General features: G+C 31.1%; 1 protein-coding gene and 1 non-coding gene across 2 annotated transcripts in view; one reads left to right on the forward strand and one right to left on the reverse strand.

Moving 5' to 3' along the window:
• The window catches only part of LOC143200036 (G-protein coupled receptor dmsr-1-like), a 123,279-nt gene that overhangs the window by 61,388 nt on the left and 35,963 nt on the right, over window positions 1–25,928 (forward strand). The window lies entirely within an intron of this gene.
• Window positions 16,861–16,933, reverse strand: TRNAV-CAC (transfer RNA valine (anticodon CAC)). The gene has a single exon. It is a non-coding gene; the product is annotated as a tRNA-Val (tRNA).

A 25,928-nucleotide genomic window follows, 5' to 3' on the forward strand; every position in this document is an offset into this window, starting at 1 on the left:
GTGTTTGCTATTTCATTCAATTTCAGTTTACGGTCATGCAAAATCATTTTGCGGATTTTTCAAATATTTTCGTTGGTAACAAACTCTTTTGGTCGTCCACTGCGTTTACCGTCTTCGGTGCTCATTCAACCACGTCTAAACTTAGCATACCAATCCTTGAACCTTGATTTTCCTGGGGCAGTGTCCGGAAACTCGACATCAAGACAAGCTTTTGTTTAAACTGTATTTTTCCCTTCAAGAAGCAATATTTTATCAACACGCGAAATTCCTTTCTATCGTTTTTTTACAATAACAAAAGTTGTCACTCAAAATACTATAATTAACAAACTAGTGATCTGACAGCTGTCAAATTTATACACGAATCTTCTGACAGTTAGGGTTAACTAAAAAACATATGGATTTAATTCTATCGGCGCCATCTATGAGTCAGGCCAGAGACTTTTCAATTGACCTATTTTGTGTATGTTAGTAATGCGGTACGGAATTCTTAGCAAAGTTGATATTATTACCAACATTCTGCAAACAGAATATATTAATATTTCGGCATAACCAATTAAGGCTTGCGAAAATTTTTTTCTTAATAACCTGAAGGCCTTTTTGATGGAATATCGTACAGATAAAAGGTTATTTATAACATGTTCGTAGGTACCAAAGAGTTAAGACGACTTTGCTTGGTTGTTGAATAGTTGTGAAATTCTAATATTCACAAAATACAAGACTACGCGAAACAATTTCCATCGTCGTTAATCAATAATGTTTAATGAAATATTTCAGCTATTATCCTCTCATTCTGACGTTTTTAAATTTTTATGGAATAATGAGGATTGTGGAAATATTCTGACCAAGACTAATTTAATTTTGTCAAGAACTTTTACACGAAAATTAACAATTTCTGCAAAATTGTACCAAAAATATGAAATGTGATTTCTAGTAGAAATCCTCATTTATATTTTGATAAATAATTTCACTAATTTATTCCTAAACATTACTATTGTATTACATGTGTTAATAACTACATCAGTTTCTATAGAGATCAGCTCGGAGATCATTCTCCATATTATAATTAATTAAGGATTACTTACAATCCAGAATGGACTAGGAGAAGTTCGAAAGTTTAGCTATAATATCTGTAGTATTTGACTATTTAAAACAGCTACATATTGGTAATCAGCTGGAATCTGGTAATAACGAATTTTTCAAACGTAAAACTAGAAAAGTGCTATTATCATAATTCAGTTATATTAAATTAAAAGTATAAAAAAATGGAAAGGGAACTGAAAAGGAAATTCGGCAATCGATAGATCGGAATTAAATTTTGATTATTTCCCTATTAAAGATAAAATATTAAAAGGCGTCGTAGTTTTTATTCTAATGCTGATGAATATATGTGATTTACAATACAGCATAAATAAAGAAGTGATAAAAAAGGCAGAACAAATCATACTCGAAAACATCTAGTTTTTGTCGTAACGAAAATATATTATAGCGAAACTGACAATCTACGAATGAATCTGACTGGAAAGTTCTTCCTACATTTCGATCTTCACAAAAATCTCCTAGCAGATTAGTATTAACGTCACAAAGTAGTGGAAAATAAGTCGCAGAAAAAGATCGCTAAAAAATCTAAAATATTTTCTTCGATAGAATGATGGATCCATCCGGAATAAGGATAAAAGCCCATCGATCAAACCGAAAGATGATTATTTTACTAAATCGATTTAACATAAAAATTTGTCATGGAACTTCCCTGCCGCTGTAATCTCCAGAAAATCTAATGGTTTTAAAAAAACCTTGCTTTTTTTGGAGTTTCAAACTTTAAATAATTTAAATTGGAAGAAATAATGGCTTTAGTATTATATACCAGTAGTATTCGGTATCGTTTGATAAAATTTCCATGGTAGGACGGTGTATAGTCCGCGGCTAAGGTTGTTAAATAAGTTAGCAACCTTATCATCCCTAGTGTTCAAATTTCTAGTGTTGAGCCACCAGTTGCTTTTAAAACAATTGCAATTAATTGTAAAATGTCTAAATAGTTTCCAAATGATTTTGTTTTTGCGCACAAGCATCTGCTGATTGCTTCAATGATATTGGTGATGGAAATCCACTCTTCATTCTTTACTCTAAAACTGTTCATAACGGTGCAATTATGTTAAGGTTTGATGATTATGCTGCCCAGTGAAGATGTTTGATAATATTCTCTTGCTTCTCAAACGAAGACTCAACCTTTTGGGCTGTGTGTATGGGGGCTCATCATCTTGGAATATGGTAGTACTTGGCAGCAATATGCTAGTTATAGTAAGAACCTAATATTCAGGATGTCGAGATATTCATTCGTAGTAACCCGACCAGTATTATGGACGTGATGGCCAGTTGAATTCAATAATATTGCCGCGCCAAACGTAACGATACGTGTGGGACATGTTTGGCTGTAGAAAGCAGGAAATTCAGACCTTAGATTTTCTTTGGAGCTTTCCATTCATAAACCCAGACGTCTGTAGGAAATAATACACACCATACCAGAGTTTATGATCGTTGCAGCACTTCTTTCGGAGCTTAGTGTTGGCTACCATTATAAAGTAGTTTTATATTGTTTGATTACCAATAGATATAATTTTCATCGATCTCTGCCGGTTAACTTTTTGTTTCACCCACTATTCCTCTATGTCGATAATTTTTTACCACATTTCGTTTATGTTGCCATTGATATGTATTCTGTAGCTCAAATGCTGCCGCTAACTGAGCACAAACGGTTTGTTCTCTTGTCATGAAAGGCCATACATACAGCCATCGATGACACTTGCTTAATAATTACAGAGCAGAGCATATAATACCATGAAATAGAACCTACAAGAATTGTCATATAAACTGAGCAATACATATACATGTACACATGTTTATACGTAAGCAGTGTTGCCGACATGAACATCTTGTGCGAACGTGACGACTTGTTACTGAATAAGTAATTTTTAAAAGTACTTTTTAATTTTCGATTTCCAATATTTAACCGTAAAAAATTCGTCAAACTCTACTCTCTAGATTTTGATAAAGCTAATTTTTTTGGCACGCTTTGGACCGCCGCTAACATTAAATATTATTACATTATAATCATGTCGGTTATCATGACATTGATGTTAATTTTGACGAATAACTCATTTAATCCGAATCCAATTTTTCTTATAGTTCTTGCAACAGCATGAAATATACCAATATTTATCAAGGCCTGTTATCATATTCTTTATAATATATTTATGTCTTGCGATATATTCTCCAAATCTCGAGGACGTTATTCAGATACTGATATGTAAAATATATAGAAACACTTTTATATTAAATGTACTTTAACGCATGAATATAATAAGGTGTAAAAAGAATAGCTGTTAAAGATTATTTCCTTAAATCTTTACATGAAGGAAGTGGTAATAAATATTTTTACTGTTAAAACAAAATGTAAAAGGAAGTATATTAAACTAAAGAAAGATCGAGACATTGAAATTCCAGGTATATTTATTATTTCAGTTATTTAGATAAGATTTATTATTATTACAATGAACTTGAGTGCGGTAAACATGTCACAAATAGTAAAAATATAGGTTGAAAAATTATATTTAATTGGTGCCTTTATACACTTTTTATTAAAGAAACTGTATATTATAAGTAATATTAAATTATAGTTAAAAGTAGTAATTATAGAAGAAAAAAGTAGTTTAAGGTCTCATGAATAAAACATTTGTTCAGGTAAACATTAATGTTAGATTTACACGACACCAAAATGGATTTCGTAATGTAAAATATGTACTATTTTTTTATATAAATAATCCGTTTTCTCAACTTCTTCGCTAAAGTTTCTCATATCCACTAAAACAGTTGTTGGATTCTATTTGTGTAATTGCTTCTAAAGTCTATTTCGATTTGATTTTAATCTCATAATCTACTCCAAAAAGGCGAAGCTAAACTTGTGTTAGGTACAAATAGTTATAGTATGTAATATATAATTAACACATAGATGTTTCTTCTTAAATAAATATATAAATGCGCGCTAGACTTATAATACAGACCTTGATGAATGGCCCAATAGAATAAATTAAGAACGGGTTATGAACACATTAATAGCAATTGATTGAAATGATTAGGATAATTTTGATTTTCGACGTGCTTGGTCATAGTCTCTTGTTTTACATATATATTTACTATATTGATGGATAGTGTCGATAGATTCCATATGCCGTATTTTGTACTTATTTGTTTTTGTTGACAAAGAAGAAGAGACGTGCTTTTGGCGTCTAGGGCATTTAGTTATTTCATTTTGGTCGGACTGAATCGATCCAATTTATAGCTTGGGAGAAAATCAGCAAAGTCTGAAGAATTTTTTGACATTTTGTGTTGGTAGATGTTGAGGGAAGACGAGTAGATTCATCATCCTTCACACCTTATTTGCTTTTAATAAAATATGTATGTTGTAGTTGTAATGACTCAAAATATGACAGTCATTATCAAATGACATTCATACAAGATGCAATAAAATACATGAATAATGTTCGACTATGTTTTTGTTAGAACATGTTTATCTACTTGAATTATAGCTTCTATTATCAGTTGAGTATGGAATATTAATTTATTAATCGTTAAAAAGCGGTTTATCAATTAATTGACTTGAATTAAATTGCGCGCAATCATAAATTTAATACGTAATTTATATAAGCCAATTAGGCAAGTGCCAGCGAGCAAATGCGTATTTATGTTATTAATTTATTTATGATATACACCAATTTAATAATGTATACCTCATTTAACAGTTATATTCAATTAACCTCAAGGTTTATAATCCATCGTAACTAACATCGGTATTAACAAATATTTTTTTAGTTACGTCTAGATATTTTATTTTATGTTATTATTCAAAATTTATTATATAAACTGGAATTAAGTCATTAAAAATTTTGCTACTACCCTAAATATAAATTTAAGATCAGTCGTCTCGAAGTTCATACCGTTTTCAAACGTCTGTAAAATTATTCAAAATATTAATTTTAATAACTACGGGTTATAAAATTGATTGTTTTGATAAATTTTAAATAGCTGTTTGTACTACTCTAATTGAAAATGCCGATTCCAGACAGAACAGATTGCGTTTCTAATCAGTTACTTCGAACAGGAACAAGATAATGGAGCTGCCCTTTTGCCAGTAAATTTCGTTAGAGGGGTTAATATTTTACTGTTAAATATTAATTGGCCCTAGTTTTTATTGAAAATATTTATAGCGTGTTGCAACTGCACTGAATATTACTATGGACATGATCAGTGAAGTATTTCAAAAACTGAAAAATATAATCTTGGGTTCCCCGAAAAGAGACTGTCCTTATAGGGTATGACGAATCAAGCTCAGCTAGATGTTAGCTGTATCCGAGATCAACTATAAGAAATGTATAAAAATCGTGAATAGTATTATCAATATCAATATAATTTAATAAAATTATTTCAGAGAAAACTTTTAGTCTGAATAGTATCAATAGAAAGCTATGAATATAGAAAGATATGCATCTCCTTGAAGGATGTTAAGCATTCTTTCATAGACTGTTAGATAATATAGGATTTAAATAGGGTAAAGCTAATCCATGAGGATGTCTAATGGAACCTCCAGTCATTGCCTTTAAAAGAATATAATTTTGAAAAGCTTAATACAATAGAATGAAGAAAATGTGTGTATATATATATATATATATATATATATATATATATATATATATATATATATATATATATATATATATGCAATAAAATACATGAATAATGTTCGACTATGTTTTTGTTAGAACATGTTTATCTACTTGCATTATAGCTTCTCTTATCAGTTATGTATGGCATATTAATTAATTGGTCGTAAAGTCGTTATAACTCTAAATCGCTGTTTATTATTATTCTGATTTAAAATTCTGATTCGAGACAGAACAGATAGTGTCTCTAATCAGTTACTTCGAACAGGAACGATAAAATGGAGGTCCTCTCCTGCCAGTAAATTTCGTTAGAGGAGTTAGCATTTTACTATTAAATATTTGTTTTCAAATATGGTTTTCATTGAAAATATTTCTTATCGTGTTGCAGCTGCAGTTAATATTATTATGGAGACGGTCAGTTAAGTATTTCAAAAAGTGAAAAATATAATCTTGTATTCGTCGAAAAGAGACCGTCCTTATACGAAGGCTATGACGAATCAAGATCAGCTAGATGTTAGCTCTATCCGAGATCAAATATATGAAATGTATAAAAATAGTGAGTAATATTTTGAATATCAGCATAATCTAGTACAATTATTTCAGAGAAAACTCTTAATCTGAAAATAATTTGAAGCTGTTTGAAGGGTGTAGAGCATTCTTTCATAAACTGTTAGGTAATATAGGATTTCAATAGGGTAAAGATAGTTTAAGAAGAGGTCTAATGGAACATCTAGACATTGCTTTTAAAAGAGTACAATTTTGAAAAGCTTACAATAATATCAAGAAAAATTATTATTTCAATATATGAATTTGAATTTGAATGCTCACTCATGGCTAGATAAAAAAATAGTATTAAGACAACAAAAATTAATGGAGAAAGATAACACGTTGGATAAATAACTGATTAGGTTTTATTAGTCATAACATTTACTAATAATTCATTGAAGATACATTGTTTTTCATGCTGGAAACAGGAAGGGTAACTGGTTTCGATGAAATCGATCAGGTATATTGAAAGAGAAATTGACAAGTTATGAAATAGTGAAGAATTATTAGATAGATTATAAATGAACGATGTAGATAATAACCTGAATGAATATTTTGAATATGGGATTATGATGCAATGCTGACAATTTCCAACACAAGATGAAAAGAGAGGAAACAACTAGAGGTAAGTATATAATTAATATACCATAAATGTAGAAGTGTTATTGTAATTTATTTTGTTGGCTATTAAAAAGAGCACTACAGTTTTTATTTGTTAACGAATGGACTATCTTAACAGAATGTGCTCAACTTTTAAAGCACATTGAAATAATGACCACCGAGTTATCTGATGAAAGATATCCCAACGATGTTTTTAATTATACGGTTAATAAGAGGATTGCAACATTCCATCAAATCCAGGATTTTAACAAGTGAATGGAGAAAAATAGCAAAATTGTCTATTAGATGTCATCAATAAAATACTGGCAATTTTAGAAATAAATATGATATGCGGGAAATCCACATTTCTAGATCCTAGATTTAAAAAAGCAGGATTTGGTATTACAAATAACGCTGAGCTGATTAAAAAAGTTATCACAAAATAGGTATCTCCTATTCTAACTTCAACAAATATAGTTCCACAACTCGAAATTCAAAACAAAACTACAGACCAAGAATGTATTGACATCTGGAGATATTTTGATAAAAAATGGCTAGAATGAAAGAAGTAATTACTCCAAGAACTACAGCAACTTTACAGATTTAGCAGCATTTGGAAATTTCATTTATAGACGAAGATGTCTGACATCACTAATGGAAAAAAACAGTCGAACCGTGCATTTGACTGTTTAAGTCGCTATTTTTTTGACTATCGACTGTTTCGATTGTTTTGCTACAACGCTACTTATTAGAGAAATAAATAGATTTAAGGGTAGTTGGAATTAATATATTGAAATTGGCCAACAAATATACAAAATAGGATATTTTTAAAACTATAAATACATTTTCTTCCGCATTTCCTTTCTCGGAATTTATTAAAATCCTATGAAGTTACCCTACCGTAATCATATGTTTCTCCATAGTGAAAATAACTAATTTTGTAAATCAACAAAAGGTACTCTTGTTATTTGTTTATTAAATAGAGGTACTTTAACTTAACATGTTCTATGTAGCATAAAATGTCAATAAAACAATTTTCACATTCGCGATTTACTATGTCATATATATAGTATAACGAAGATATTATTAAGGTAATATTGTAAGGAATAATATTTCCCTGAGGCTGTTTTAATGATCCACAAACAAGCAAACAGCATTTGGCAGAATAGACAATGTGTTCTAACTAGGTTTGAATATTTCAGTTCAGTATAAATTATTTTTTAGTTATGTCGCAGAATCATGATAGCAAACCAAGATTTTAAACGAAATAAGAATGTTACAAGTAACTGAAAGGTAGACAATAAAACGATCCGAAAAAACTAATACCGATGTAAATATAAAAAATTAAATTACGTTGCAAATATGACAGAGGAAAGGTAAAGTAATCCTCTTCTATGACAACGCTCGGCCACACGTTGCAAATGTTGTGAAGGATACACTGTTGCAGCTCGAATGGGAAGTTCGGCCGCATCCAGCGTACTCACCAGACATAGCCCTATGATAATCACTTGTTAAGGTAGAAGCAGCGTGGCTGGTGGACGGTTTCGGAAAGCTGAAGAAACCGATAGAAGGGATCGATAGTAAATTAACATCGTCCTCTTTACACCAGACTATAGCCCCGTAAAGATTTCAAAACTATTTTCACAATAAATATATTGTTAAAGTTAAAAAAATATCAAACTAAATAAGTTGGGGAACATCGTTTTCCAAATTGAATTTATTGATATAAATATCACACCGTAATTAATGATATATGTAATTTTCTGGTAATACGAGTAATTTCTAGTACCATAAGTCGACATAAATCGATCGATAGAATTTCTGAGAGTCTACGACCGAGCAACTGAATCAAGTGATTTATATAAGCCTTTTTTTTTCAATAGCTTTACACCAATATAGGAATTTTACAGAGACTAGAACAAATTATAGTCAAACAATGTAATATACAGTAATTATAGTCAAACAATGTTCGGCGGAACATATCAAAATTTCCAAAATCTCTCGCCATTTGTGCGAAATCTTCCTTGTCGAGATTTATTTTAGTAAGTTTAGAAGAATTTTTGAATGATACCTAGGTTGACCTGAGTACGCTATAATATGGCTTAATTTAAATATGACTAGAGGTATTTCATTTTAGGGCCAGCTATATGGAAAACCCATTATTTTTCTCAACGCACAGTGATAAATATTTTTGAGAATTAATAGAAATAAAGTTAAATGAATTAAACTTAAAAACAAATTTATTATTTTTTAACTAGCTGGGCCAGCAAACTTCGATCCGCCTTAGAATTAATTTATGCTGCCTTAACTTATTAGCTGTATTATTTTTTTATGTTCAGCATTAATTCTAGCCAAATTAGCCTATAATATATACGAGGGTGGTTCAAATATGATGGAGACAAACGCTGTAGATGGCGTATCTGTATGTTTAGAAGGTCGTGGTTTGAGTATGTGGTAGCTGGGTCCCTTACGAATAATGTGGCATAGTTTTCGTCGGGAGCGCGTGTTTTACGCGCATACTACTATCATGAGTGAACGTCAAGTGTCGACCGCCGTAACGCAACGTATTGTCATTCGTTTTTTAGTGTGGGAAGGCGTTAAAAAGACGGAAATTTGACTACCTTTGCGAAATCAGTTCGGTAGTGAGTGTCTGAGTAGAGCTACCATTTTTAATTGGGTCAGATCATTCAAGAATGGCCGTCAAATCGTCGAGAATGAGCCGCATGATCGTCGACCGCGAACCAGCATCACACCAAACAACATTCGCTTAGTAGAACAACTCATTTTGGAGGACCGTAGGATGAATGTTCGAGACATTTCGGCTGAACTCGGCATCAGTATTAGTAGTGAATCTGTCATTCACGAACACCTTCAATATCGCAATATAACGACGCGATGGGTTCCTAAACTGTTGAAGGTCGAGCAAAAATTTACGCGGTTGAAAGTTTGTCGCCGCTTGCTGACGCGATACGACGCGAAGGCGGACAGTTTCTTAACGCAAATCTTCACTGCAGAGGAGACATAGGTACACTATTACACTCCCGAAAGTAATAGGTCGTCTAAAGAGTGGAGGAAGAAGAAGGAAGGGGCGCCAGTCGAAGCGAAGATAATCAGGTCCGCGGGTAAGGTTCCGTGTACGGTGTCCTGGGACTGGCGGGACGTACTGTACGTCGATTTTATGCGCCCCCAACGTACCATTAATGCTGCCCTTGCTACTCAAACCTTCTGAAAACATAGGTGAAACCTGCTTATCGCTCGAAACTTAGGAGCATTCCAGCATGAAGTACGATTCCTCTCTAGTGTTCTCCTAAAGTGACCTCATACCGTGCGTCTCACGCTCGATACAATACCGGATGTAGTAGGGAGGTACTGGAAAACCCCCCTATAGGCCGCATTTATCACCTTGCGCCTCCTACATGATTCAGCACTAACGACGAGGTAGAGGTGTTCGTTCACACATGGCTGTTCGAGTTGCCTAAGAAATTTTTCGATGCCGGTACCAGAAAACTTCCAGAAAGATAGAAGAAATGCGTAACCAGTGATGGAAAATACCTATAAAAACTGTAAATTTTTTCAATAGTAAATAAACGTCTCAGAGTATTTATCTCGATCATATTTGAAACGTATTTCCAATCCCAACATATATACAGCAATGCTATATGTATATTTATATAAATAAAAATTAATCGCCGATATATAGGTACGCGCATAACTTCAGAGCTACTTCACCATATTGAATAACACTTTTCTATTGTGTTGGTCATTGTGAAGAAACGATTTTTATAAAAAAAATTTCAGTATATATAGACCTTGGCACAGAAGACAGTTGACAAACATTGATAGATTTTTTACCAACTAGGGTTTATCTAGACTGGATCAACTATTTAACTTGGGTTCCGAATCACGGTTCTCGGTATTAATACTACCAACTCGCGAGTCATCAGCTTAAATACCATCCCAGTATAACTACAACGTGTAAAGAGAATCATAAATGTTGAACAATCGCGAATATAAATTTACAATCATACCCCAACAGGATTTGCACCCGCGACTATCGCAACAGCAGGAAGAGCGTCTTGTCGCCTGTATTACTGCACAAACCAAGCCGACAGAAACAGCTTTTGGTTGCTCAAGTCCAAAACCATGTATGCTTCTGTTATTAAAATTATTTTTGAGGCAAATTAAACAAATAAAAATCATTTTGAATGTATAAATAATTTTTTTTTTCTGTAAGTGCGTTTCATTTCGCTATCCTATAGAGCACCCTAGTATATGAATAATCATTGCGAAAACAGACATTGCATATGCGTTTATAATATTACACAATCACATACAGTAAATTACAAATATCTACATAACCGAATTTGCAAACAATATTCATGAATAATAATAACATTTCTAAATTTATTTTATAATTTTATTTTATGCGAGTAATCATATTAAAATTGTGTATGGCATACAACTGCGAGTATTACAAAATAATTCTGTTGACTATTAAAAAATAATTGTAATTAATCCGGCGATTTTCATTATGGTTGAAATTGCTTTTACGAACTAAACTAGAAGGAACCTTTTTACACATTCATGAAACGTTGGGACGGATGTTGTTTGATAGGAACTCAGAAAAATATTTTACGAGGGAAATACTTTTCCTTTGATATTTAGATAATTGCTTTTGCCGGGTTGTTGTAAGGGAATAAAAGTAATGTTCTCTTAAATTATGTCTTATTATAGAACAGGCAAGCCGTATTACAATATATATTGCTTTGCTGTAAAAAATGCGTATATTGTTATTTCTTATGTTACTATCGCTTTTCCTTCTAAATTATTATAGAAGTTTCCATGAATTTTCTTCTGCACATTTCAACACGTGGGCGAAGGCTGTTGTCTGCTTTTATTACAACAGGGTTAATTACTAATTGATTACATTTACCAATAGGCATAGGCTGTAATAAAAAATCAGAATAATATTGTTTTATAATAATATTGTGTTATAGACTTATATTAAAAAAGTATACATTTTCTAATTACAAATGTGATTACTAAGATTTTAGTGCAAATCAAAATAGAGAATTGAAAAAAATTGGATATATTAAATCACACAATAATTACACACCAATCGGCTTTATGAAACATTGACGTCACTTAACGTTTCTAAACCATCATTTCCGCATTACAACATTAAACTTTTTGGCTTCCCTCAATTGTATTTGGATTATTTATCTTATATTTCACAATTAAAAAGCCGGTTTTGTGCTACCTGCGAATGAAAAGTTAAATGAAACAATTGGATTGGAATTTACCAAGGCATATTCGTCGATGGTGACTACTGTGTAATAACTGACATAATAATTTTAAAAATAATGCTATAATTCTTTTGTAATTTTAAGCAAATAGGAATATTGAAGAAAATCATAATATAACACTTAATAATTTTATGATAGAATTGACAATTAGTTTCACAGGGCTACCAAAATGTCATTTTAAATAGTTGTTAGTAAGTACAACACAAAAAAGGTTTAAATTATATATATTTGATGATAGAGGTTTTATTTTCAGCTCAGAGCAGTTAGCAGCTCGAAAAAGTATTCTACCCAATTTCCTTATAATAATTGGGTACGTAAAATTCACAAATTGTGATTATTTTAAAATTTATTTTAATAATATCATTACAAACTCATAAGAGCACAAATAAATGCAATACTTTATCAAGTACTTTACAAAATCTCTGTTTAGACATGTTTTGAGATATTAATTTCTCCTATAAAATCTTAAGCGAGGTCTTTGCTTAGGTTCTTCTACTTTACTTAACTTCCGTGATAACTCTTATACTGTCCCATATACTGTCTATACATAAGTATTGTTCAATATGCAATGATATATGCATACCAGGCTGTAAAATTCATCATCGTCCAAAACAAAATTCTATTAACACATTACATAATATTCTATTAATTTTATTTTCCTTATTATTTGTTAACTGAAGAAAGAACCAAATTATTAGGGACTCATACACAATAAATAAAGCTCAAATTTTGTCAGCAGTGTTATTTATCCAGATATCACTTTAGACATAAAGGTACTTAAAATAGAAATAACTTATATTAGAATGCAGCAGCCTAGAATATACCGGCTAAGTTTTTGCTGATGTATAATTACACTAGGTAATCCCACACGATTGAAACGAGTGTTTATCTGGACTGGACCTACAGTTTAACGTGGGCTCCGAATCATTTTACGATTGCGCCAACCAAGACGGCCATTTATATTTTTGAAATAAAATTTTTCCTCCTGGTATACCGAAAACGTTTGAAGATACGGAATTGCAGGTGTTATTGCACTGACAAAGATAATTGACAGAAAAACTTAGTCTTAGCCGAGACGCAATTTTTGAATGGTTATACGCTATGGAAAAGATCCATAAGCTGGGAAGATGCTTGCTAGTGAAGTGGTTTCCTCATCGAATAGCAATGGGTGATGAAAAATGGATTTATTTCGAAGACCTTTAACGAATAAAATAATGGTTATCAATTCTGTCCTCTATATCTGGTGTTACCAGGTTGGTGTCGTATATTACGAACTGTTATAATCTGAAAAAACAGTTAACACTGATCGCTATCGACAAAAGTTAATTAAATTGAACTGTGCATTGACCGAGAGACGTTCAGAACATGCTCGAAAGAATGATAAGGTAATTTTGCTTGCTAGTGAATTGGTTTCCTCATCGAATAGCAATGGGTGATGAAAAATGGATTTATTTCGAAAACGACCGAGAGACGTTCAGAATACGCTCGAAAGCTTGATAAGGTAATTTTGCAGCGTGTCAACAGCGTCTCATAAGGCAAAACCGCTTGACGAAGTTTTCAAATCACTTGAATGGAAAGTTTTGTCGCACCGCTGTATTGTCTAGACCTGCTTTCATTTAACTACCAGCTTCCTGCATCTATGGGACAGGCACTTGCAGATTAACACTTCGCCGATTTCGAAGAAAAAAATAAACAATAACTCGATTAATATTTTAACACAAAGAGGAAACTGTTATTCTGGAATAGCTTCCATAAATTGCCTAAGAGATGTGCAAAATATAAAGAAACAAATGGCTAATTCTTTTAATAAATACATTTTAATCGTCCACTGTAAAGATCGTGTTTTCTTTAGGTAAAAAAACAAAAGAAATTATCAACAAATCTGTTATAACCATTACTTACTATTCAAGAAATTAAACCACTTAATTAGAAAAAGGATAACTTGTTGTTTAATAAGCAATCATTCCACAGCTACTTGAAGTAACTTTTGAAATAGTTAATATGATAATATGCTTGGCAAACGCGGACTTAAGGTAGTCACACGCCTAGTTCGTGAACTCCTGGTACAAGAATCGTTCAAGCAGTAAGGCCACTAAAGCCGGACTAAAGTAGTTGAACTAAAATGATGTAGTGCAATCTTGGTAGAAGCATGCGATTTTGTGGGATATAGACACCAAACGCGGCTTGGAAATTTGGGTAAAAACAGTGAAAATCAGAAGGTGATTAAATATAACCTAACTGACGAAAGAATCGATACTTACAAATAATATTATAACCGTAAGCAATCCAGAGGTGGCACGTACATTTGTACTTTGGTCATCTTTTCGACCCAGACTATATTAAAAATAGTGCGTTCTGTCTGAGTGTGAGATATGACAAGCGAACTGTTCGGAATTAAGGGTTCTATTTGTGTTAAAGTTCAAACAAGTCTCCAATTATTTCCGTTAATATGAAATAATATTCAAGTAAAAAAAGTTTTTGCCTTAAATCGTTTAAGGTTAAGATTCATAATTTATGTACCATTTATACAAAGAGAAATTTGGTTACGAAATTGCAAGTGATATACTTTCTTAGGTTTTATTTTCGCAATACTAATAATATGTACTGTAAAGTATCTTCAATTTAACAAGAGATTCAGGATATTATTAATGAATTTTAATTGATAATATTGGTCTATTTTGAATGACACGTTTGCCACGAGAACACTAACTTAAGTTTAGTTAATTAAATGGTTTTTCTCGGAAGTTTAGCGAGCTATAAACAGAAGTAGCAAGCAGTGGCTAATTTCAATAGAAGTTAAAGTTCAATCTCTAGTAGATTACCGTTTATTTCGAGAACTAAAATGTAATTAATTTATATTTTAAAGGCTGTGTTATAGCAAGAGTTATTTGTTTAAGAGATTTAAATTACACTTCATTTAAGTATTTTGTTATGTTAAATTTCTATCTATTACACAATTTAATCATCAGCTGTTTCCAGACCAATAGTAACATTATGGACCACGTGTTTAGATGAATGCAGTATAGCTTCATTGTCATATGATTTCGAAATGGTGAAAAATTGTAAAAATGCATAGTATCTCTATGTTACCAGAAATAAGAACAAAAGTAAAAAATGATGGAAAATATTTTCAGAATGCATGCGATCACATAATAAAATTTATAATTGTTTCTGTTTAGGTAAATACAGAACTATGCTTTTTTCAATTAATTCTCAAAAATTAGTTATTTTTACGATTTGGTAATTAAATATTATCAGAATTATTATAAACTAGCTGATAATTGCCCGTATAGTAGAGCACAGGATAAAGTTGTTTGTTGAAATTAGATTGATTGTTTGTAATATACCTGATGCCTGTTTATATACATAATACTACTATTAGATTCGAATCCTGTAGTTTTTATTTATTTTATGCCAAGAGACGTAATTCGAAAACATTCATTATGTTGAGACGTAATTATAGTTATTTATATTTAAGAAAATTAATTAAATTTTATTTTATGAGAATTGTAATGTTTCTTCTTTTGTATAGTTCAGTGGTTTAATTTATTATACCATTTAAAATGCCGACGGGGCAACCGATTTCCTATACTTACAATGTTATTATTTTCTCCATAAACTTCATAATATATCTATAGGGTATACCTTCTAGTAGTTTCTCTATATTCATCAGTCTGATATTGATAATATTTTGAATTAGCCTATTTTAATTATTTATATTTATATTTATACCCAACTGCACTTGTACATCTTTCTTCTCATTAATCTCTCCAATTAAAAAAAGTTTTCTGAGTCATTCTCTTCATGTTGTGAGATTTCAATGTAAAATATTTCCACGATATTTTTTAATTAACCATAACGAACACAACAAAAATAATTATCCAATTTGGTCTAGTAGCTCTAACTGCCCGTGCATATATTTCGGCGATTATTTTTTATTTATATAGTTAACGGTAAATAGCGGCGGACAATATTATAAAGACTACATATATATATATATATATATATATATATATATATATATATATATATATATATATATATATATATATATATATACATTTTCATGAACAAAGATCATGGAAAACCTTTTGAAATAAACCTATATTATCTTCTAGTAATGCATTACAGTTATCATAATACCTAAATACCTGATACCCATGTCTTTAATAAAAACAGCATAACTTTGTAGTTTCATTAATAATGACGTTTCAAAACATTTTTGTTATATTTTCAACTATCAGGTTTCATAACACCAAATGTTAAGTATATATAGTATATAGTTACTCAAATTACAGAATTTACGACGTCAACTGATACATAAAGCACTGATATTACATTCTATACGAATAGTACTAAGGACTGAAACGAATATTATATTATATATATGTAATATATATAATATTATATATATATATATATATATATATATATATAACAATTCCTATGGTCTTCTGAATTAGTCTAAAAAATAATACATTAATGTTAACTAGTTATCCTAATTTATAGTTTATTAATTAAAAACAATATTTGTTCCTTGAGTTTTTCTTCTTTGTAATATGCATTAATGTATAAGAAACATATTGATTATTGATATTCAACTTCCTAATTTGATATATTATAGTGAAATAGTAAGGGAATTTAATATTTTATAAACAAAAAAACATATTTTTCAATGTATAAAGTTAAAAGTTAATTGGTTTCACCCGGGATCGAACCGGGGACCTTCTGCGTGTGAGGCAGACGTGATAACCACTACACTACGAAACCGTTGGGCTCTCTTAGCATGTAGATGGAATATTGCAATTCTCTTAGTGTATTGAAATCATTTAATAAATAATATTTTGTAAATATTACAAACACACAATAAATGTAGGCTTCTATCGATGAAACTGCGTAAATATTTCTCTGCATTATAGTCTATAATATATTCCCGATGCTCCTTTTAATTTTGCGTTGGCTCTAACAATGCCGAAATAACTAAGCCTAAAACTAATCACAGGAAATTGTTCTAGACATTTATTAATAGGATTAAGCAAAAATTTCAAAAAAATGCTCAAGATGAAATGTGCGATTTGGCATAGTTCAACAGAAGATACTGAAAATTATTCTGAAAATTAATTTTCATAATGATGATAATATTTGTTTCATGAATACGCCATCAAAATTTGTATTGGTGGATATTGTTTTAGAGTTTGCAAAATTTTTGCTTTTGTTTCATTATATCCTTACGGTATTAGAATAGTATATGTTGTAATTTTATGTGAGACATATTCCACTGAATGTATAATTACAGTTTGGAGTCATTGGTTAATCATATAAAGTAGAGATTAAAAGTTTGAACTTACTACAAATTATAAAAATAGTGTCAAAAAATAAATATCAAAATTTTATAGACCAAAAGCGGCCCGAAGTGCCTCAGCCTGTCCAGCGATAAACCATCGTAATTTTAAAATGCTAATTCTTATACCGAAACACAACTAATATATTAATTTTTTATTGCAACTAATAGCTATACAGACAGGACAAATTTTGTCATGAAACCACAGAAAACATTGTGCGTAGTACTGGAATAGAACGTGTCAACATAAATTTATGTCCTCACTATAAGTAAATCAATTCAAATGTATTAAATAAAATGGGGCCATTGTCTAAATAACATAACTACTGCTTTATATTAGATAATATAATTTGCATTTTTCTTAACATTATTTTAGAACCCATTATTAACATTATGAAAATTAATATTGTATAAAAACGAGGAAAAAATGTGATTTTACTGAAACGAATACGTTTTTTTTTAAGTAACGAAATTAAATTGATGGAACGTAACTAGGAACTCAAGTAATTAACCCCACAGTGCTTTTGTAATTAATCTTGGCCATGTCGTTTTACGTATAAATTATTTACATAAGTATATATATATATATATATATATATATATATATATATATATATATATATATATTTATATATATATATGTATATATATATATATCAATATATATATATCAATATATATATATATATCAATATATATATATATCTATATATATATCAATATCAATTGTTCGTGTCTTATACTTTTCATCGTTTAGTGTATCAATTATGTGGGGAGTTTTAGAATCCCATCCCTGATATAAATTGCCTCAATATTAATTTTTTTCCTTCATATTTAATTTCCTTTAACTTTTAACTCATCTCAAAAATTATTCTAGACAATTTTAATTAAGAGTAAGGCAAACTGACTGCCAGGTTTTCAAAAAAAAAAACAGCAGCCTGTTTTGCAGCTATACTAAATCTTGGAGTCTAAGGAACAGTTAAGAAAACAATTTCTTACACTAATAAAGTAATTTGACCATAAATATGACCATGTGAGACCATAAAACTGATCAACCGAAATCTTTCATTTTAAATAAAGCTTAATATCGATTTAAGAAGATTAAAATCGTTTGTAATGATTGTAACTATCATAAAATATAGATTTAAATCCAACTGAAAGCCTATGAAATCAACGCTAATGGACCTTTCGATAGAATTGGGATAATAAATTTACAAGATGTCTCATTAAAATACATTCATTTAATTTTTTCGCTATTGTGACAGGTTTTGAACGAAGTTCCGTAGGATCCAACAAAGAAAATTAATCAAATTCATGCCGGAAATTGATTTTCTCGAATTAAAGGTTTCGAAACCAAATATTAAAATATAAAATTACTTTCGAATTTTCAGTATGCTCTATATTAATTTTGATTGCGATTTTTTATATACATTTGTTATTTATGTTACAACCTTTATAATATATACTTCTATTGGCGTACAAAAGAATACTTGCATGTATTTTAGGTAGCGGTATATACTGATAAATATGCGAATGTAAATCACTTAACTTATTTAAAATTTCGAATTTATTCAATGTATGCAGGTGGTACTTACAGAACACTCAAAATTGCAGTTTGGTCATATCCCAATCGTCGATTTTAGTTTCAACTCTTTAAAAATAAATCATCATCAATGATTCCAATTTCAAGGGATAGCCTGGGGGACCAAAAAATTGAAAACAATCAATTGCAAAACTTATCGGGCCATAACACTTTACATAAATAGCTTTCAAACATATCAGTAGTTAATGAATAAACTATTTCCATATATTAACATACGGTCGAAAATGACAACAAGAGGAAATGTGGCACACGAATTGACATTTAGAACCTTTCAATATAGCGGTTTTGTTGCTTGCCAGACAAAAAGAGACGAATGTCCTATTTCGTATAATGATGATTAGTGACATAAAGTAATTAAGACAATAGCAAGTGCATAAAGTTATCGGTTATAAAGAAGCTGTAAAGTGTACTCTGTTGGAAATCGATTGAGAAGTTTTGATACACCGATTGTACTCAACAGACAACGCGCCTTGTGATTACCACGTGTTGAGGTTGATAAACCATGGGTTTATCGACTAGCACATGGTTTCGTAAAGCTGAATAAATGCGAAAACGGATGGATGATTGACTCACTACCAAACCAACATCGTTCATCAGCACGGTAACACCATGTTTCCAATGAGATGGGAAACATCTGAAGTTGAATGATAATAAAATAAAATGATAGAAAATAATTTGATTGGTATCTATTTTTTCTACGTAACACGGTGTATTTGTTTTTTGTTAAAGTTCATACTTTATCTATATATTAATGTGCTTAGCACAAATAAATATAATAAGCGGTAATTACCGTGAGAGGAAAACTTCGCTGGATAGGGATACTGTTCGTTAAAATTAAGTGAATATTTCTTTTTTTTAGGTCTGAAACAACACTGAAATGGAAAGTGAGTGATTGAAACATTATTAAACGAAGTTAATTAATTTTAAGTAGTGTTTTGTTAGTTGTTTCTGATATATAAAGGTATTTCTTTTTAGTTTATGCTGTTGCTACTTGTATATCTTATATAATCCGTATTTGGTATTCTGGATAAACTTTTTCTATCTGGATAAAACTAGATAGAATCACTACATTCTCCCAATTGCACTTGCCATATCTACAAAACAGTTAGTATTCTTTCTTTCCTCACACATTTCAACTAAGTTCTCATGTATATTAGGAACAACTACACACATTTTCATTCAAGTGAATAACTAATCTATTAATTTCCAATTTATCTAAAATTCGGTCAGAATTCCATCATTTGTCAATTTTTTCTTCAATGTATTTGATCGAGTTTATCCGAACCAAACCAAACCATTCTTATGTCTTACATGAAGAACATTATATCTGCAATAAATTATTAATAAATGTTATGACTAATGAAATCTAGTAAATTGTTTTTCTAGTAAATTTCCAATATTTACCTTTCTTCATCAACTTTTGTTTTTTTTATCACCCTCCAGCCCGTTTTTCATCCAAAAAATGAGGTATGATGGAGCAGTATCGATATAAGTTACTAAAATTATCTGATGGGATTCGACAGTAGGTTCCTTTAAATCCAACACTCTGTATACCTCATAATTCATAACTGAATGGAAAACTGTGATTTTATATAGAGAAAGGTTAAAGCCGTCAATTTCAATATTTTTTACCAATCGATAGCTCTGATCAAAATACATTCAAGCATTTAATAAACACATAAAGTATACGTTAGAATTATTATTTATATAAATAATTTACTGCGTTCTTACAAAATAATAACAACATACAGTAAATAATGTAAGAGAAGCTAAATATATGTATGACAAGGGACATAAGAGTTTTTCATATAACGTCTAGACGATAATCCTGATCACCTCTCTCTTGTGGGGGTGGATAATTGTTAAGTAAATTTAATGTGAGTGTGGATTAGATTTAATATAATAAAGGTTTAATCCTTTAAGAAAACATACAATATTTCTTTAGGATTAATGTATAAATAAAATATTATATGATCGAGATCTTATAGGATATCTTAAAAGGAATTGTTAACAACTTTGTTTCAGTAACTCTCGAGTAGGCTGGATTGGCGCATTGGGCAAGGCGATAGGACGATAGGACTGTTTCGATATTCGCGGGTTCGAATCCTTGCTTTTAAATATTGGGCATAGTCGAAAATTTATATTTGCGATATTTATATTGTGATTATGCAATCATCGGTTACATAGTTTGATGCCCTAGTCTCTATGATCCACTTTGTTTCAAGATTAAATATTAACTAGGCATTATAAGGTCCAGTATATTTTCAGAAACGTATATCTTCTCATTTCTTTTTATGGTTAATTGGAAAATGTTAAGCGACGTGATGGGTATCACACTACACACTCATACAATATTTCTGTACGTAATTTCCGTAGAAATGGAGGATATGGAGATGCCAAACCACTTTTTAAGACTGTTACTCATTCTATCATTGATCACAACTCTGTAATTTGTATGTAATTTAGGCAGATACCATACCAAACTTATGGCAAACTCTCAGATTTTTCAAAGTTTCTTGTTTTGAATAGTTCGCACTGAATTGTTGACACTTGGTATTCTCTCAAGAAGATTCGAAGAATCCATAAAATTATAATCAACTTTGACTATAGAAGCACCCAATTTCTTCATACGATTGCTGTTCTACATTTGTTATATGGTTAGAAGCAGACAAATTCAAATAATGTTTACGTAATTTTACAAAACGTACGGGTCAATTGAAGTCCCCAGATTGACACATAGATGGCACTAATAAAATTAAATCCATATGTTGTTAGTTAACCCTAACCCTCAAAGAATACGTGTAAACATTTGACAGCTCTCGGATCATTAGTTTGTGGATTATTTCATTTTGAGTGAAGCAACTTTTGTTATTGCGAAAAAAATGGATAAAAATTAGTTCCGCGCGTTGATAAAATATTGCTTTTTGAAGGGAAAAAATACAGTTGAAGCAAAAACTTGATGCTTGATGCCGAGTTTCCGGACACTGCTTCAAGAAAATCAACCACCAAGGATTCTTATGCTAAGTTTAGATGTGGTGAAATGAGCACAGAAGAGGGTGAAGCCAGTTGACGCCCAAAAGAAGTTGTTACCGACAAAAACATTTAAAAAATCCACAAAATGATTCTGAATTACCGTAAACTTGTACATCATATCATTCACGAATATTTGGGTATGAGAAAGCTCTGCGCAAAGTGGTTGCCGCGCTCACTTTTGACCAAAAACAATGACGATTTGATGATTCGGAGCAGCGTTTGAAGATGATCAAGCGTAATAAACCCGTGGAAGCGTGGGAAAACGCAACAGTCGTCGCATGGAATAATTTTCATTGACTACCTTGAATACATAGATTACATACCGTTATTGGACCGTTTGAAGGACGAAATCGCCGAGAAAAGGCCGCATTTGAAGAAAAAAAAAACTGCTGCTTCACCAAGACAATGCACCTTGTCACAAATCCATTAATTGTGCTTCGAATTGCTTCCTCATCTACCATATTCTCTAGGTCTGGTCCTCAGCAACAATTTCCTGTTCTCAGATCTCAAAAGTATGCTCGCTGGGAAGAAATCTTTCATCGAATGAAGAGGTGAATGACGAAATTGAGGCCTATTTTGAAGCAGAGGACAAATCATTCTACAAAAATGGTATCGAAAAAAGGATTGGTATAATCAGTCTATCACTCTTGAAGGGAATTATGTTAAATAAAAAAAAACTAATTTTGCCAAAAAATGTGTTTTACTATGGTAGGCCGGAGACTTTTCCATTTCCCTGTTAACTGACGTAAAAAAACTGTCTTTTATTTTGCATCTTTATAATATAACATATATTAAATAGGATTAATACAATCATAATAATAAATTGATTTATTATTACTTTTCTTTTCTACTGGGATCCGTTCATAAATAAGATGACAAACAAGTAAATACTAAATATATTTTACCCGTCTGCAAGCTCTAAGGATGCAAATAACTTGTAGTGTGGGTGGAGCCTGGTCTGGAGTGTACGGCGGATGCGATAAAACTTCCCATCCGAGTGATTTTCACACTGCTTTGACTGGTTTTGTTACATGAGGCGGCGAGTTGTCATGTTGCAAAACCACCTTATCATGTGCTTCCAGCGCACTGTGGAGTTCCTCAAACAATAAGCAATTCAAATTGAAAATTTCTTGTCGGTAGCGATCAATATCAACTTTTCCTCCAGGTTTTAAAAGTTCATTTAATTGAGGTGATTTCCTATGGATTGTAGTCATTCAAAAATTGTTACTCGGCTCATAATTAACTTTCCTGTCAATTGTCTTGAGTTTGTATTGGATCTTCATTCAATAAACCCTGCAATTTCGCATGTTCCAACGTTTTCGGCCTACCATGACGTCTTGAACCTTGAATTCATCACATTGTCGAAACCCGTTTTAAATATTCTTACTGCCGTACTAACAAATGAGGACTTTCAGTGGCTTTTTTTCTTTCGATGAAATAAGATTGCACGATTTCAGTCATAAGACTCGACACTAAAAAAAATTATAAGTCCATAATGCTGTCATTTTGGCAGAGCGCAACTTGTATAGTTTTGAGTGTATTGTTAGAGGAATAAAATAATATATCTATCAATATTGATACCGAGGTATTACGCTGATATTGCTCGAGGAATTGGGCATAGATCAATAATATAATTAAGTTTCTGTCTTTTCGGAGCAAGGCATGTATGAATTTTGCATGTTTAAATAAAATTTTCTAGCATTTATAATTAATAATAATTGCACAGGTCTGCAAAAAAGTTTTAAGGGCTATTTAGGTTTTGTGACATAATTTTTATATTTTTGGATGTGGTTAATCCGAAAATGACTTTCTCTTTGTCATAGAACGATACGTTTCTTGATCATCTGGGAAATTACGATAAACGATTTATTAGATTAAAATAAAATCGAATAGACATATTATTTAAATTTTTTTTATAGATTATATACATTTACAGAAAATAGAAAATATTATTTTGTTTACCATTAATGATACCTGTCCTTATTACCCAATATATGTTCACTAGCGTACATTAGAACCTTTCTTTTTGTCAGTTTGACTCACTTTTGTATATTTTCAGCTGTGGAAAGAATCTAAACGGTTTATTTGAAGCATTCAATAGTTGTCTGATATTATTGAGAGTCTACATTTTCTTTGCTACTATTTCTTCATCTCAGGACATTAAACCCGGTGAAATGATTTACCTTGCTCTTCACTCACATCTCCAAAATTTTTCGGAAAGTTATTGTTGCCGTGGAAATGAATAAAATATATATTTGGACTCATTAGGTAACGCATTCTTTTGACGATTTGTTTCAGGTTAGGTTTTTTATTATTATCTAACTTTTACTGAATGAACTCCTTAAAACCCACCCTACTTTTCCGTCCGTCATGGTCGTGATGAATTGTTGGTCAGCCGTCTAATGACTGGTCTGACGAAAACATCTTCCTTTACTTGTGCTTCTAACAGGCCTGGAAATTTTAAAATTATGCATTTGAAACAATCTTTGGGAAGTGATTTTACAAATTGCTTCATCAATCCGAATTTTATGTGCAGTAGTGGTAAAAGAACTTAACGTGGAGGTGGCAGTACTCATTGGAGGACGTTCTTTATACTAACTTTAAACGCCATCAGCTCCAAACTCATTTTGGTCAAGTGATTTATACGAGCTCTGCTATCCCATACCCATAAAAAGCAAGGAATTTTGGTAAGCCCAGCTTGTTATCCGATCAATATGCACAACATTTTGAAATTGCCGAAGACCTGACAACCATGGACATCATAATTTAGTTACGTTTCTTTGAGGCGTATAACCTACAGGGCTGGGAAGATGAAACTGTCATTGTGAAGTCGAACTACTATAACGTTTTTGCTGTATTATTACCTGTGTCGTATTGGATCTTAAAAGCCTCCATCAAATCTACATGACATCCATATTAATTTTTTTCAATATTATTTTCTCTGTCAGCTTACCAGAATAAAAAATTCAAAAATGAATCATTTGAAAACAATTGAAATCATTTGATGACAATTAAACAGCTTTTTTGTTGCAGACCTGTGTTATTGTAGTTTGAACCTTATATTACAGACAAGTTCTATCTTTTGTTAAATTATTTTAAATAGATAGTTAAGAATCTCACTCTTAGTTACTTAAGAAAAAATTGCCTACAATTTCACAACATGAAAGAACACATAGCATTTTATAAAATTGATTGAAATTTGGCTTCTAAATATTGAACGAAAAAATATTTTACGAGAGAACAAGCTAAATCTTATTACGACACCCCTCTTTGGGCTTTCACTTTTATTTAGCCCTGTATTTCTAATTAATCCAAGTGGCTCGCATTAATTTTGCAGAAGGTCGAAACCGAAATTGACCACTCGCTTTTTAACTTTTAGAGTACTGTCGAGCAACCCCGTAGAAACTAATTATTAGCCCAAAATTAACTGGATATTTTTAGAGGCAAGATGTGTAATGACGGCATCACAATTTAAAATGTTCATTAAGAATAATATAAATTATTTAGAGAAATAATTGATTCTTATGAGCAGCATATAGTGGATGTAATTTTAATGTTAGGACCGTTAATGCATATTATATGTTTGCATGTGTTTTGATCAACTATATGAATTCGTCATATAAAGAACTGTTAAATAAACTCACTAATCTATAAAATTCGATGATTTTGATATTTCTTCAAATAAAATAAAAGTGCATTTAGCATTGCCCGATTGTTCATTGTATATGGATGTTAATCATAGAAGGTTTAAAACTACCGTTGGGAACTATCGAATGAAAACAGTCGAA

Source organism: Rhynchophorus ferrugineus, unplaced genomic scaffold, assembly GCF_030347505.1.
Source record: "Rhynchophorus ferrugineus isolate W39M unplaced genomic scaffold, kcgeb_rfMv2 rfM7, whole genome shotgun sequence".
NCBI classification, from domain to species: Eukaryota; Metazoa; Arthropoda; class Insecta; order Coleoptera; family Curculionidae; genus Rhynchophorus; species Rhynchophorus ferrugineus.